Source organism: Lactuca virosa, chromosome 4 (assembly GCF_052849685.1).
Source record: "Lactuca virosa cultivar CGN04683 chromosome 4, Lactuca_virosa_CGN04683_v6, whole genome shotgun sequence".
Taxonomy (NCBI): domain Eukaryota; kingdom Viridiplantae; phylum Streptophyta; class Magnoliopsida; order Asterales; family Asteraceae; genus Lactuca; species Lactuca virosa.
In genome coordinates this window covers 227,647,347-227,664,977 of record NC_136429.1, presented here as the reverse complement: position 1 = coordinate 227,664,977, position 17,631 = coordinate 227,647,347, and positions in this window count along the sequence as shown.

The following is a 17,631-nucleotide window of genomic DNA, read 5'->3' as shown; positions in this document are numbered from 1 at the left end:
TGGTCCTTCCTCGAAATTATGAAGCCCATAAGGAAGGTTTTCGGCCCATTGGGCCCTTAAGTGTATTCACGGCCCAATTTGACATAAAAGAATGGATTTATGGCTTATTAGGGTTAATTGGATTAGTTATGGCCCAACAAGGCCCATTAGGGTTAGAATGAATCATTCTAGGCCCAAATGGTCCAAAATGTTATAGGTTTATGAATTGGGTCCATTTAGAATCTAAATTGGGTTTCCAAGCCCAATATAGTTGAATTGAATGCTTATTAGTCCATTAGGCCCAATAAGGAAATTCTAGTCCATAATGAACTTGAACTTGGATCTCTAGGGTTTTCAACCCTTAATTGAACATAAGAGATGTATTTAAATGGGCATTGATTGATATTCAATTAGAGTACATGCTTTACAATAGCTGAATGATTTCATGAGAATAGAATTTTCCTAGCTAAAATGCTAGTTGTGACATCATCCCCCCGTTAGAGGGAATTTCGTCCCGAAATTCTTTTGAAAACTAGGATTATGAAGGAAAGAATAAGTGAGGGTACTTTTGCTTCATCTGATCTTCGCGTTCCCATATGAATTCCGGTCCACGCCTGGCGTTCCATCGAACCTTCACAATCGGAATGCGGCTTTGTTTTGTACGCTTTACTTCCCTATCCAATACCTCGACTGGTTCTTCGACGAACAGGAGATTCTCGTTGATCTCAGTCTCTTCTAGAGGAATGACAAGAATTTCATTTGATAGGCACTTTTTCAGATTCGAGACATGAAACACGGGGTGTACGTTGCTAAGCACGGCAGGTAGCTGCAGCTTGTAAGCCACTGGACCAATCCGGGCAAGAATCTCGAACGGTCCAATGTATCGCGGGTTCAGTTTTCCCCGTTTCCGAAACCGGATCATTACTTTCCAAGGAGAGACCTTTAATAACACGCGATCCCCGACTTGAAATTCTAATGGTTTTCGCCGCTTGTCAGCATAGCTCTTATGTCGGTCTCGCGATGCTTCGAGTCGAGATTTGATTTAGATTATCTTTTCGGTCGTTTCGCGGATGATTTCGGGTCCTGTAAGAGCACTGGCTGGCGATTGCCCTTTTTCTAGTTGGGTGTCACCCACCTCGGCCCAGCATAGAGGCGATCCGCATTTACGACCATAGAGAGCCTCGAAAGGACAAACCTTGATGCTCGTGTGATAACTGTTGTTATAGGAGAATTCGATCAGAGGCAAGTGGGCATCCCATGATTTTCCGAATTTAATCACGCAAGCTCGGAGCATATCATCGAGTGTCTGGATGGTACGCTCGCTCTGACCATCCGTTTGTGGCTGGTAGGCAGTGCTCATATCTAGCTGTGTTCCCATTGCCTTTTGAAGAGATTGCCAGAAACTCGAACTGGATCTGCTATCTCGATCCGAGCTAATAGACACTGGCACTCCATGGAGTCTCACGACCTCCTTGATATAGATTTGGGTCAGCTTTTCCATCTCGTAGGATTCTTTTATTGGTAGGAAATGAGCGGATTTTGTTAAGCTATCGACGATTACCCAGATAGCATCCAATCCGTCTGCTGTCTTTGGTAATTTGGTCACGAAGTCCATAGTAATCCTTTCCTATTACCACTCAGGTATCACTGGTTGTTGCAATAATCCCGAGGGCTTTTGATATTCCACTTTCACTTTGGCGCAAGTAAGACACTTGCCCACGAAAGTGGCTATCTCTGCCTTCATATTAGGCCACCAATAGTGTTGCATGATATCCAGATACATCTTGTCTGACCCCGGATGAATAGAATATCACGTCTTGTAGGCTTGATGCATGACTACTTCTCTGAATCCCCCAATCTTAGGAACCCAGACTCTGCTCATGAAGTAGTGAGTTTCGTCCTCTTTAACTTCAAATTCCTTATCTATTCCCCGCAGTGATTAATTAGCGACATTCTCCGGTTTCAATGCGTCCAATTGGGCTCCCTTGATCTGTGAGGTTAGGTGGGATTGAATGGTGATTTATAGAGTCTTCATGCGACAACTTGAATACTCCTTTTGGCTCAGGGCATCGGCTACCACGTTAGCCTTACCTGGATGGTACTTGATCTCACACTCGTAATCGTTTAGCAGCTCAACCCATCTCCGTTGCCTCATGTTTAGTTCCTTTTGATTTAAAATGTGCTAGAGGCTTTTATGATCAGTGAAAATGGTGCACTTGGTACCATAAAGGTAGTGCCTCCAAATCTTCAAGGTGAAGACCACCGCTCCCAGCTCGAGATCATGGGTGGTGTAATTCACTTCATGGGTTTTTAGTTTCCTGGACGCATATGCAATTACCTTCCCGCGTTGCATCAGGACACAACCTAAACCTTGATTCTAAGCATCACAGTAACTACGAAGTCTTCGGTTCCCTCCAGTAAGGATAGCACTGGTGCACTACAGAGGGCTTGCTTCAAGGTTTGGAAGACCATCTCTTGCTTCTCGGTCCAATTGAAGGGTATGCCTTTTTGTATCAATGGATGATAGGTTTGGCTACCTTGGAGAAGTTCTGAATGAACCTTCGGTAGTAGCCTGCAAGACCCAAGAATTAGCGAATTTTTGTTGGTGTTGTCGGAATTGCCCAGCCTTCAATGGCTTTGACCTTGGAGGGATCTACATGAATTCCTTCCTTGCTGACTACATGACCCAAGAAATTTACACTGTGGAGCCAAAACTCACACTTGGAGAGTTTCACATACAACTTTTCAGTCCGTAGGGTCTCTAAGATCTGTCGGAGGTGTTGGCTATGCTCTTCCTTGCTTCGAGAATATACGAGAATATCATCGATGAAAACGATCATGAAATTGTCAAGGAATGGGCGGAAGACTCGATTCATGAGGTCCATAAATGCAACGGGGGCATTTATTAGACCGAAGGGCATCACGACGAATTCGTAATGACCGTAACGAGTTCAGAAAGCAGTCTTAGGAATGTCCTCATCGCGGACTTTGAGTTGATGATAACCGGATCTCAGATGTATCTTTGAAAAGTAACTAGCCCCTTGAAGCTGGTCAAATAGATCATCGATTCGGGGAAGTGGATACCGGTTTTTGACGGTAAGCTTATTCAGTTCCCTATAGTCAATGCACATCCTGAAGGATCCGTCTTTCTTTTTAACGAAAAGAACCGGAGCTCCCTATGGAGAGAAGCTTGGTCTTGTGAATCCTTTATCCAAGAGTTCACTCAGTTGGCTTGATAATTCTTTCATTTCGGCAGGAGCCAATCTATAGGGTGATTTGGCGATCGGAGTGGCTCCAGGCACTAGGTCAATTCGGAATTCGACTTGCCTTTCTGGGGGTATTCCCGGAAGGTCTTCTGGAAACACATCCGGGAAGTCACATGCCACTGGAATGTTTTGAATGTTCACTTCCTATTTGGTTTTATCCACCACATTAGCAAGGAATGCGTAGTTCTTCTTATGTAGACACTTTTATTCCTTGATACACGAGATAAGGTGAAGGTTTGTGCCAGGTTTATCTCCATAGATTATTAGGGTTTCATGATTAGGAAGATGAAGGCAAACGGCCTTCTCGCGACACATAATATCGGCATGATGTGGGCTTAACCAATCCATGCCAATTATCACATCAAAACTCCTAATATTTACATGCATCAAATCTATTTGGAAAGAGTGGTTGTTTAGTGTTAACGTGCATCCTATATATATATCTTTGGTTGTTTCAGTTTTCCCATTAGCCATTTCCACCGTGAAGGCTTCGTTGAGCTTCTGGGGTTGTTGATTTAGTAAGTATTTGAATTTATTACTAACGAAACTTCGCTCCGCCCCACTATCAAATAAGATGCATACGTACGAGTCGTTAAGTAGGAACGTACCGGTGACAACGGTTGGGTCCTACACTGATTCACCCTGACCCATTGTCAGCACTCTCCCTGCTGCTCCTTCCCCTTGATTGTTTGCTTTGGGGCAATTAGACCTAAAATGCCCGGTTCTCCCACATCCGTAACAGGTATGACTGGCCCCATCATTGGTGTTGTTGTTATTGTTGTTGTGGTTATTATTGTGTTTGTTGTTTGGCACCTAGTTTTGTTGAAGCTGAGTCCAACAGTACTTTGTTGTATGGCCTTTCCGGTTGCACCTTGTCTAATTCATCTCTCTGCATTCCCCCTGATGGTGGAAGTTGCATTTGTTACATTTGGGGAGATTTCCTGAGTACTGCTTTGGAGCATTTGGCATGGATGAGGCTGGAGCATGTGGTGTGGTGGTAGCTTGTGTTGCAACATGAACAGTCACCGTTTGTTGTTTCTTAGATAATTCCGAGTTTTGTTTTCCGTTTCGCTTGTTGTTTTTCCCTTTCTTGTTCTCACCTTCCTTTTTAACCTCCGCTTCTACTATTTTGGCACCCTTTTTGTTGCTATGATCATACAATTTCTTGGCCAGTCTCTTGGCGCTATCAAACGTCTCAGGGTTTGCCGCAATGACATTCCCTTGGATAGGCGCAGTCAATCCCCAGATAAATCTCTCAATCTTTTTCCCTTCTAAGGTAATCATTCCGGGACACAGAAGAGATAGCTCACTAAACCTGGATATGTATGCGTCGATATCGGAGTTTTGAACCGTGAGGTTCCACAGTTCTTGTTCCATCTTCAGGATTTCACCTCTGGGACAGTATTCAGCCAACATCATTTCCTTAAGCTCTTCCCAGGGCATCACGTTCGCCACCGGGAGTGTCATGGCCTCTTTGTGGGCATTCCACCAGGAGAGACCTTGATCAATGAATGTGCAGGCTGCGAACTTAACCTTGCTAAAATGCTAGTTGTGACACAGCGCCCTCATGGAAAGTTGCAGCCTCTGGAGGTTCCTCTATGGAAGTGGGAACATATTTCCATGGATTTTATTACCAAATTATCAAGGACTGCGAGGGGTGTGGATACGATCTGGGTGATTGTGGACCGATTGAAAAATAGTGCTCACTTCCTAGCTATAAGTGACAACTCTTCTGTAGAGAAGCTGGCTGAGGTCTATGTTCGAGAAGTGGTGGCTCGGCACAGAGTGCCGACATCGATAGTGTCTGACCGTGATGTTTGTTTTACTTCCAGGTTCTAGAAGAAATTTCATGAGGAGTTGGGTACCCGACTACATTTTAGCACCGCATACCATCCACAGACAAATGGCCAGAGTGAGCGAACGATTCAAACGCTCGAGGATATGTTACACGCTTGTGTTATGGACTTTGGTGTGAGTTGGGATTCCTATCTAGCCTTGGCTGAGTTTTCATACAACGACATCCATCACTCCAGCATTGGGATGCCTCCCTTCGAGCTTTTATATGGGAGGAGATGCCAGACTCCTCTCTGTTGGGGGGAGGTCGGACAGAGGGTGATGGGGAGAACCGAGATAGTGCTCAGGACGACAGAGCAAACCTAGCAGGTTAGACAGAGGTTGCTGAAGGCCCAGAGTCATCAGAAGAGTTACGCAGATCGAAGGCGTTCCGAGCTAGAGTTCCAGGTTGGCGACTTTTTTCTCCTGAAGGTATCCCCATGGAAAGGGGTGATCTGATTCAGGAAGTAGGGCAAGTTGGGCCCTCGATTCATTGGTCCTTTCAAGGTGATTTCCCGGGTGGGCAAGGTAGCTTATTGGCTAGAGCTGCATGAGGAGTTGAGCCAGATTCATAACACCTTCCATGTATCCCAGCTGAGGAAGTGTGTAGCCGATAAGACAGCAGTGGTGCATTTAGAGGACATTCACATTGATGATCGCCAGAACTATATCGAGAGACTGGTAGCGATATTGGATAGGAAAGTAAGGACCTTGAAGAACAACGAGGTGCAGCTGGTTAAAGTTCAATGGCAACATCATAGAGGTTCAGAATGAACTTGGGAGTCAGAGTACGAGATGTGCGAGTTGTACACAGTGTTGTTTCCAGAGGATGACTTCGAGGGTGAAGTCTGATCCTAGTGGGGGAGAATTGTAGCATCCCGAGATAAGGTATGTATCGATGACCCTTACTTTTATTGAATTGTCTTTGAGAAAAGGTGGCAAATGAGTACGCAGAGCGTATGCATGTGTACGCTCAGCGTACTCATGTGCGTACCATGAATGCGGAGGCCACCTAGTACGATGGGCATACCAGAGGGTACACTAGGTGTACTAGGCTCAAAGTGTAAGCCCTAATTGTGTGGTGTGTCCCTATTTAAGGAACGTGATGGTCTCATTCCCAACCACCATTTCCAGCCTGCAACTCCCCTCAAATCCTAAATCCCGTTTCCATAGCTTGTGTGAGCATTTGTGGCTTATTGAGTGTTCTTGTGGAATTCTTTTGTGAAGAAGGAGCTTGAAGGAAGAAGAGTTGGTGTCCAAGCTTTTGGATTTGAGTTTTTTTGTGGTTGGTGCATCATCCAGAGGTATCAAGCTCAAATCTTTCTCATTGTTTTGATTAGTTCATGTTTTGGTCCATTTTTAGGGTTTTATGTCCCAAGCTTGAAGCTTTATGAGTTTGATGAACTCCAGAGCATAATACCTGTCCTATTAGGTGTTTTTAGATGTTTGGATTCATAAAAATGAGATCTTGGTCGTCAAGATCTTTCCATGCATGAGATATGTGGACCTTATGAGTAAAGGTTTAGAGTTTATGAGTTTTAGACTGGTTCAGCCATGCTAAGGCTTAAAGTCACCAACTTTATGAAGTAATGGACCTTAATCAGCCTAGATCTGTAGTAGTAGCAATTGTCTTAACGGATTAAGACCAAAAGAGTGAAAAGAGGAAATCTGGGGCATACGCCGTGTGTACCCCAGTTACGCGCAACGTAGCGCTGAGTCCACCCCGATGCATGCATGGCCAGTTGTACGCCTAGCGTACGCTCTAGGTGTTGAATTCTATTGACTTCTAGGGTTTTGGTCAAGTTATGGACTTTGGAGGCCATGAAGGGGTAAAATGGTCTTTTACCCTCCTGAGGTTTAGTAGAGAGACTTAGCCAACATCTTTGAGGGTTGTTGATATCAATTCTAATTAGACATATATGTGACATATGTTAGGCGGAGTCTAGACCGGCAGTTCGGGTGTGGGATTTACTTGCTTTACTTCACGAGGTGAGTCTTCTCACTTTACTTACCTGAGTGATAATTCATGTGTGACCGGAGGGTCTTGATCGTGTTACTGACCGGCGGGTCTTACTTGTTTATACTGAGTTATCTGTTGTTATGCATCTTGTCTTTGTGACTTATGTTGTTATATTATTTTGTGTATATGTTGAGCTATGACCGGAGGGCCCATACCGAGACGTGAGACTGGAGGGTCTTCACTGAGACACATGACTGGAGGGTCCTTATCGAGATATAGCCATGAGAGGCTAATTATTGTGTATATGGTATTTTGGGGAACTCACTAAGCTTCGTGCTTACAGTGTTTGTGTAAAATGTGTTTCAGGTACATCTCAGGATCACGGGAAGGCGCCGACATGATTGTACACATCAGCTTGATGATTTGAGTTTATGGGGATTCTGGGATATTTAACAAATAATTTATGATGTTTTGTGTTTGAGAAAATTCAATTTAACATGGGAAAATGTTTAAGTATGTTTTGTGTGAACTTTTAAAAATGAAAATTTTGTTTTGAAATTTAGAGTGTTACATTATCTTTTTATAGATATCCTTTTGTAGGTTATGGTATAGTTAAGTAAATTGCCTATCCTTGCGTTTTCATCCATAATTATTAGTTTATATATATATATATATATATATATATATATATATATATATATATATATAATTTTATCGTATGTATAAAATAATTACGATTTTCTGTATAACAGGATATTAAAGTAGACTAACAACTAAGTACAATGCTATCCTAAAATTCGGCCATCATTACTTCTAGGTACTAAGTTATCATAGGAAAATGACCATCATAAAATCTAGGTATAATGCTTCCCCAGTATATCAGGTAGCATAATGATTAGGTATAATATCATTGCTTAAGACCAGGTAGAGTTTCTAGTGGTATATTATCCTATCGTTTAATGTTTTACATAATTACTCATATATTTGCAAAAATATATTTTGATAAAGCAGTTTGGTTAGCATGTATCTCCCCCCCCCCCCCCCCGATAAAATCTTTTAAAACTATAAAATTGGGGCCGTAAACTCAGCCTAGTATCGTGATCATGAAGAATCTATCTGCTGCATCCAAAGGTTCTCACCATTAGGAGAATTCCCGAGATAGATCAAGAAAGTGAGAGAGTTTACGAGGTTTTTTGGGAGTGGAGAATCTAGTAAGTGAGCACTTCAATTTATAGTGCACATGTGCGCGACGCATCTTGTGCGTGTCGTGCACATGATTCGTGGCTCTAACCAAAACTTGCCACGTGTCATACTTATGGTGGTCCACCTCTCCCAAATCTGGGCGAATCCTAGTGTCAGATATGCACGCTGTGCATGGCGTGCACACCTCTTAATTTTCTATAAAAATTCATATCTTCCTTGTATGAACCTTCTTTCGTACCTTCTTTATATATTTTTGTAGTTATCACTGAGTACTACAACTTTCCTTAAGGTTGTGTTGTCAAATTTGAACTTTTATTTTTAACACGTATTTTATGTTTTTCCAAAAATAATATATTCTTTATACGGACTCCGTTTTTGACCTTTTTTCATCTCAAAGTTCTCATATCTCGGAGTACTACGATTTTCCTTTTAATCACTTTAGCCAAAACTCAACGATTTATGTACATCATTTTGACGTTAGCGACGTTAATTACGCGGTTGATTTTTACTTTTCATAAAATTATAACTCCTCCAACCAGAGTTAGATTTTTACAAAATTTGTATCTTTAGGATCAGGTTACTGTGTACTTTCCAAATACACTAATTGTTATTAATAACAGTATGACTTTTTGTGTCACACATTTATTACCCTATTAAATTTTTTTTGCTTATAAGTCATAACATATCTGATCATATTGTCCATAATATGAAAAACTCTATTGCTTCCATTTGTCTATGCTAAACCCTAGTGACGGTTGTTCAGAAATTTCTTAGTTGTCACATTATCCCCCTGTTTTAGGAATTTCGTCCAGAAATTCAGACCATAGGGTTTTCTTATTAGGGGAGACCAGTTTCTTATTTTGTGATCGATTCTACCTTTTTGTTAGGACAACTAAAATTCCTTTTCCTTGCATTTCTTTGAGCGATGGTTCTACTTTTAATTCTTTAACTTCATCATTAGAAACTAATACTAATCCTTTTGTTGTTTTCTTATTTATTTTTATTTTACACTAATATGAAACTCGATGTTCTCATTCTTGTTTTGATACGAATTTCTGGAGGGATTTCTATGATTATTTTCCTATTCCTATGAAGTATTACTTGTAAATTTTTACTCAAACATAGATTTATAATTATAAGTATATCTTTAAGGATTTCTAATCCTTTTTCAAGAATTACATATATGGGATAATTCCCGAAATTTCTTATTCTTCAATTCCTAAGTTCTAGTATTTTCCTTTTATTGGATTCCTTGGCCTCTACAAGAACTCGCGATGTGTCCTATTTTACCACAGTGGTTAAACTTCAATTCTTCACAATTTCCCTAATGATGAAATCCGCAATCATTGCACTTGGGGCGCCTTCCCAAGTATCCTCTTGGTGGAGTTGGTGTTCTTTCTCAATACTTCCCGTTGTCTCCTGCTTTCTATGAAGGTTGATTGGGCTCTCTCTTGGGACTTTCTTGCCACTTCTTCCTGAGTCCCTTTTCTTTTTTCTTAGTCATTCTTGAGTCAAATGCTTTCCTCTCGAGTACTGGTCCCTTGAAGTTAAAGGCTAAGTGTCTAGCTTCTATGTAAATATCGGGTTGGCCTGCGCATATCACTCTTCTAATTTGGGGAGTTAGCCATCGAAGTTATGCTTCAATCCTCTTGCTTCCTTAGCCGATCAATTCAGGGTTGGGATGCACAATCCTCTTGCTTAAGTGACCGAATTCATGTTCTACTCGGGCCATGTCTCCTTTAGACCAGAATTCCCTTATAATTTTCTTCTTTAATTCTTCCCATGAGAGTGCATAGGCTGTGTCTACGCCTAAAGTCTTTACTTGAGTATTCCACCATATGAGAGGTCTTCCCATGAATTTTCATGTTGTAAACTTAACCCTCCCTTCTTTTGCACACTTTCTCTCCATTTCCTTAATCCAGTGGATAAACCATTTACTCTTTCGTCTCTATAAAAGGTTCTTGGTTTACTGTCAGTGAATTCCTTATAGGTTTTTGTTATCTGATCAACTTCCTTATCACTTCCTTCTTCCTTACTTGCCTTGAGGTTTCTTAATGCATTAGAGACTTGTCGTTGAATCATGGTCTGAATGGCGGTTGGGTCTATCAATGCTAACATTTAAGGGTTGTCATCCTAAAATCACAATTGGAAGGTTACTTGTTATTCCAAGATTTGATTAATGAGGTCACAAATTTAATCCTTATACGTTTTAATCTCTTGGTAATATAATATTTCCTTAATATGCAATGCTACTGTTTCTATCATAGCAACCTGTATTCTTCTCGGTCTAAGAATTTCTCAAATTGTTGTCTAAATATTCCTTATTTGTTTTCCTGATTTCTAGTTAGGTCATTTCCCTAAGGGTCTCTAGTATTTAGGGTGTAAAATAATCGGGGTAGAACTTGTATATTTCTCAAAGTTAAGATATTGCACGTCAGCCATGTTGTATGCACGTCGCACACCGACATTAGATAAGAATTTAATGTCGAATTTTTGTCTTTATTCGACATTATTCCCAAAAAGTTCGGCTGGACCCACGTCGACTGGACTGCACACGCGACGATCACACCGCGTGTTTGTTGTTTTTGGGATTCAGTTTTTTGGTTTTCTCGACAAGGTACCTTCTACACCAACCCTTAACACTTATTTTGAACTTTAATTTCTTAGTTTTTTCAGGTTTTTGGGCCCTCATAAATTTTCGGTTAAAATTTTTGAAATTGATTGGCCTAATATATAGTTTAACTACCCATTAGCACATTTTAATACTTAATTTCTAGTTTAATTTTTTAATTTATCCCCAATTTAGGTTTTTTGGTTTTGTGGCAAAACCTGGGGTTTTACTAAATCTATCGATTCAGGATGTTTTTCACTAAATTCATGGTGTATTCGGCTCGCATACACTTCGTCTAACAATACCCCATAGGTCCTAGGTTCAAATTTGGACAAATTTAACTGTTTTGGAACCGACTGTTCGTCGAGTTCTTAAGGCGCGCCAGGAATCTTCAATACCCGTCGGGCATCTTCATCCTACGCATGCCGCATTTCTTGATGCACGCCAATATATTTTTTAGTCCTTTTTTGTCCTTTTTATTTTTTCTTATCTTAATTCTACCTATCTTGGCTTATTTATCTCAGGTTATGTCTCAATCGGGTTGTCAACGGGCGGGTGAGTTGCCGTCGAACTAGCCAAGTCATCCATTTTTGTAGCTTACAGCTAATATGTCTGTCGAGGACCAAAGTTCATTTGTTTCTTGGTTTGTCTACGAAGTTTAGTATTCCAAAGACTCTGGTGTGGCAGGTTTCTGATGATCTTGGGTTGTCATCGCGTTTGGAGTCGTATCTTACTCGAGTCTTTGGTGATGATAACGCTCTTGGGCTTTTTACTTGCCAACGATTATGTCAAATCTTTATGCTTCAGAAGTTTATTTATCATGAGCTCAGCTTGGAGTTTTTTGCTACAGTGCGGTTTGGCAGGCGATAGGCAGAATGGACAGATCGATATGTCTTCTCTTTTTGCATGGGAGGGGTATCCCGCTCCAACAACATTGCAGAGTTGGGATGGCAAGTATGGATCTATATTGAGGAGGAGGTTGCTATTCCTCACTTCCTCTTCTATCTAGCTAGTTGTGTCATATATCCACCTTAGGAGTACGACCATCTGTAGGTTTGGGCTTATTGTAGAGGCATCTATGTCTCTAGGACGGCCAAGGAGATCTCTTTTAGATCTCTTATCTTTAGGCTATGTCATCGCCTAATTACTTCCACCATCTATCACTGTGAGGAGTACGATAAGGTTCCTTTGGGTGACCTCTTCCTTATGTGGTGCTTGATCCATACTGAGGTTTGCCTCAACCTTCCTTATACTTTTCCTTTATACTTATTTACCTCGGCTGTAGGTCCTTTGGCGAAGATTCGGATCTATGGAGGCCATTGGGTTACTTTCTTGGCTCGTTCCTATGGGTTCGATACTAGAGGGATAGTTCAATGTCCTACCAGGGAGTTAGTTGTGACTGCTTTGCGAAACATATGGGCAGTGCTACAAGGAGCTGATCAGCGTTGGGGGATTCCTAATGATGACATCGAGTTCGCCCTTGAGACAGGTAAAGTCGGAGCCTGTCCTTGAGCCTACCTTTGTAAGGCGAAAGAGACCTAGGCGTGTACCCAAGGCTGCTCGTCAGGAGCCTGTATCCGAGACCGACTTCCACCACTTGTCTCGACGCATGGATTTTTTCCAGCAGGAGCATTAGTCCATCATACTAGCTTAGCAGTGGATCATGGCATCTCTTACCAGCATCATGAGGTTTCATGGGATATATTTTCCACCCTTTCCACGACCAGGTACTGGTGTTTGTCCTTCAGGCACGCAGAAGGGTGATACGAGTGATGATGATAGTGACGGGGATGAGGAGGATGATGAGGGGGAATACAAGAGTAGTGGCGAGTGATGATTTGTTTGTATTTTGATACTTGCATTATGGGTTTGACATGATATGTTTTGGTACACTTATGTATATTTAAACTCTTTTATTTTGATATATATATATATATATATATATATATATATATATATATATATATATATATATGAGTGTGTGTGTATGTGTGGTTTCTAGTTTATTAATTACCGAGTCTAAGTTCATATGATGCTTTGGTTCAGCCAAGACTAAATAGAGGTGATCAGGCTATGTTTAGCTGTGACTTACAAAGTTTGCGTTCTTGATTTGTGTAATTGCTTATTCTGTATTGGCGATTATTGTTTTTTGTACTTCTAGACTATCAAATAAGGATCGGCCAGAAGAGAAGTGCTGGAGGGCAGGACCATTGTAGCATATAGGCATTCTAAAATCAAGCAACCTAAGCAACATTTCAAACTAGTCACATCTCCTATAAGTCGTATATATCAGTAGTGTAATTTATAATAGTACTTTTATTTATAGGTTTGAGGATAAACCTTATCGGAGTATATGTCATAGGCTATAGCCGTAATTTCCTAAAGAAGTACTAATTCACTATAACCTTCGACTCTGATACCACTGTCACACTCCCGGCCAGCGGCGGAAACACCGAGGGTTGACATGTGGTTCGTAGATTATCCAAATCACAGAACTAAATATCTTTCATTAGTAACATCTATTGCATCGACTAAACTAAAACTTATCTCTCTTTGTGCAGCTTACTCTTCCTTGAGCTGAGCTTCCCTTCATCCTAGGAAAACATGCGATTTTTGATAACGTCAACTTGATGATGGTGAGTTCACATGTTTTATAAATATTGATAAAACTCTTTGAAACTTTTAGGACTTTTTTATGAATATGTTTATCTTTCATAGGTTCCTTATTTCCTAGGATTTTCAGATCTAATAATTTTATTTCTTTTCTTGTATCTTATCCTAATATTTTAGAATTTTCTTTCTTTAGAGATCTTTTCTTTCTCTTAGGATATAATACTTATCCTATACTTCTATCATTGTTTATCGAATCCTTTTTAAGCGAATCATACAACTACTTGAAGGCGTCCATCTAGGTAGTTTAAATTATGATTTTCCAAACAGTATTACCATGAGCCAGTATAATTGACGTTGTGGACCAATAAATACCCCACACGACGCTTGATCAGACGTCCAATAATATTATTATTATACTTAATAAACTTATCATGTCAGGACTGTAGCTAGAAATCACAGGTGGGGGTATCAGCCCTATATAGATCTGTACATATCTTTCTGGCTCTCGCAAGATTAACGATTATAGGTTATGGGTTAACCGAATTTAATCATGCTACAGGATGAATAATAACAACTCACCAACACGTGTTTATTTAATCTTAAGTATGATTATTGTTTTATCTTTTCCTTACTTAGTCTTTCTTTGATACTAATTTCTTTACATAATAATTCTTATATACTTAACCGTATATACAAGAATTATCTTTTTATAGATATCGTTTGATAGGTTATGGTATAGTTAAGTACATTGCCTATCCTTACGTTTTCTTCCATAATTATCACTTATATATATATATATATATATATATATATATATATATATATATATATATATATATATATATATAAGATAATGATAATTAGTCAATGTTCCATATCTGTTCTTGTATATATATATATATATATATATATATATATATATATATATATATCTTCCTATTATAATAAAAGAATAGTTTTATTCTCCTTCTGACATGTGTCACCCTATTAGGCCTCCTAATTAATAAATATTTTATTTTCCTTTTCCCATGTGTTACCCTATTATGTCTCCTAATTAAAGCATGTCACTTGTCAACCTATTGATTAACCATTTCAAATTTTAAATTTTGAATTTTAAATTTTCCACTCTAATTACATTAAATTAATAACATTAGAATAAAAATTAAAATAAAATTAATACAAATTATAAAGTGATATAATTTCACATATTTATTTAAATCAATGATTTTAATTTTATATAACTAAAAAATCTCTTAATTAATAATTTATTTAAAATAATTGATTAATAATTTTGAGTTTTTATTATAAAAATTTAATTAATTTTGTAACCGTGGTTTCCACGGGTTATAAACTAGTGTGTGTGTGTATATATATATATATATATATATATATATATATATATATATATATATATATATATATATATATATATATACAGTAATTACGATTATCTAGATACAAGATATTAGGGCTAAGTAACAACTAAGTACAATACTTATCCTAAAATTTGGCCAACATCACTTCTAGGTACTAAGTCATCCTAAGAAATTGACCAGCATAACATCTAGGTATAATGTTTTCCAAGTATATCAGGTAGCATAACGATTATGCATAATATCATTGCTTTAGACTAGGCAGAGTTTCTACTAGCATATTATCCTTTTGTTTCATGTTTTACATAACTACTAATATATTTGCAAAAATATATTTTGATAAAGTAGATTGATAAGCATGTATTTCCCCCGTAAAATCTTTTAAAACCGTAAAAGTGGGGTCGTAAACATACCCTAGTAGTGTGATCATGCATAATCTGGTTGTTGTATTCAAAGTTTCGCGTCATCAGGAGAATTCCCAAGATAGATCAAGAAAGTGGGAGAGTTTATGAGGTTTTTTGGGTGTGGAGAATCCAGGAAGTGAGCACTTCTATTTATGGTGCATATACACGCGACGTATCTTGTGCGCGTGGTGCACATGATTCCTGGCTCCAACCAAAACTTACCACGTGTCATACTTCTGGTGGTCTACGTCTCTCAAATCTTAACAAATCCTGGTGTCAAATATGCTCGCTATGCATGACGTGCACTTCATGCACGCTTTTTAATTTTCTATAAAAACTCATATCTTCCTTGTATGAGCCTTGTTTCTTACATTCTTTATATATTTGTTTATCTATCACTGTGTACTACGACTTTACTTAAGGTTGCGTTGTCAAATTTTAACTTTTATTTTTAACCTGTATTTTATGCTTTTCCAAAAATCGTATCTTCATTATACGAACTCCGTTTTTGATCTTTTTCATCTCAATGTTCTTATCTCTCGAAGTACTACGATTTTCCTTTTAATGACTTTAGCCAAAACTCAACCGATTTCTTTACATCATTTTGACGTTAGTGACGTTAATTAGACGGTTGATTTTTACTTTTCATAAAGTCATAACTCCTCCAATCGGAGTCAGATTTTTACAAAGTTTATATCATTCGGATTATGTTACCGTGTACTTTCTAAAACACTAACCGTTATTAATAACAATATGACTTTTTGGTCACTTATTTGTTACCCTATTAACTTTTTTCCACTTATAAGTCATAACATATCTGATCATATTTTCCGTAATATGATAAACTATATTGCTTCCATTTGTCTATGCTAAACCCTAATGACGGTTAGTTGTCACAGAAAGACTTGTAGAATTGCAACTAACTATTGACTGTGTGACCCATCTCACATTAGAAAGTACAAAACCACCTCAAACATCATAAGACAAAATCCTAATGTTCAGGTGACCCTATGCGACAACGATCGTACAAACGACGCATAAGTGTTTTTTAAAAGGACGACATTGACTTGCATTTTTAACAAAAAGTTTTATATATGTTTTATAAATATAGTTATAAAAACATGGTCTCACGAATACTGCATGCATCCAACAATTCATCTACCTTTTGAAAAAAAATCATATCTCTTGTATAAGGTTCTTTAGGTTCCAAATAAAACTTCATTTTATTAACTGTTAGCCGCGATCAATTATAAACTAATATCTTATATTTAAAGTTTAGTCGTAGCGTGTTTTAAGAACAAATTATAGTTTTTTAATAAAACTTCATTTTATAGTTACGATATGGAGTTTTGGATGCGTTTCAGAATAAAAAATTTAAATCTCCTTTTAATAATCAAAATCTTATGACCTTATGAATTTGTAGAATAAAAACTCATTTTATTTTATAAACTCATTTTATACATCTTATGATAAAAAGTCATATTTTCAAAAACCAAAACTAATGTGATTTTAATAATATTTTAAATCTCATTTATCATGTATAAAATATAATATTAACATGTTGCGTTAAATTTAAAATACTAATATCATATATATATATATATATATATATATATATATATATATATATATATATATATATATATATATATAGTTTTGACGTGAAAATAATAACTAGTATTATAGTTTGACGTTACAACGTTATAAACTGATTTGAGTCTTTTTAATAAAACTCATATTTATTATAAAAAACATGGAGTTTAGATTTAGTTTAAACATATTTTAAACAATTTTAAATATCTTAAAGTTGGTTATTAAAAGTGTTACAAAGAAAACTAATTTTAATAAAACTCAATTTTAAATGTTTTAAAACGCTTCAATAAAAACATATATATAAACATATTATGTTATGTTTTAAATATCTATTTTTCAAACTCCAAGTGATGTTATTTTATGATAAAATGTTCTTTGACATATAAAAACTATTTTCTTACGTAAAACATAACATATATAAGCCAAACCATAAACTAGTAATAATTTTTATAAGCCAACACATGAATTTTTATAAACCAACACAAGAATTATTACGTCATTTCTAAAAGACTCAAGGGACATTTTAAAAATATTTTCAAGCTCCACTTGCCAAGACAACTCCTTCTTGCAAAAAAAGACTTCGCGACTCTATGTGTTGTGATGACACTTAAACCATTATCATGACAATTTAGGCTAAAACCAAAAGTAGAAGCTCAATGTTGGCATTATAGATTCAAGTGGTTAAGTCATAATCAAACTGATCATTTTATCAACTAGTTACATTTGGAAAAAAGAATATAACTAATCTAACTAATTTATTACATACAAAATAAGCAAATGAAAAATACACATTTAT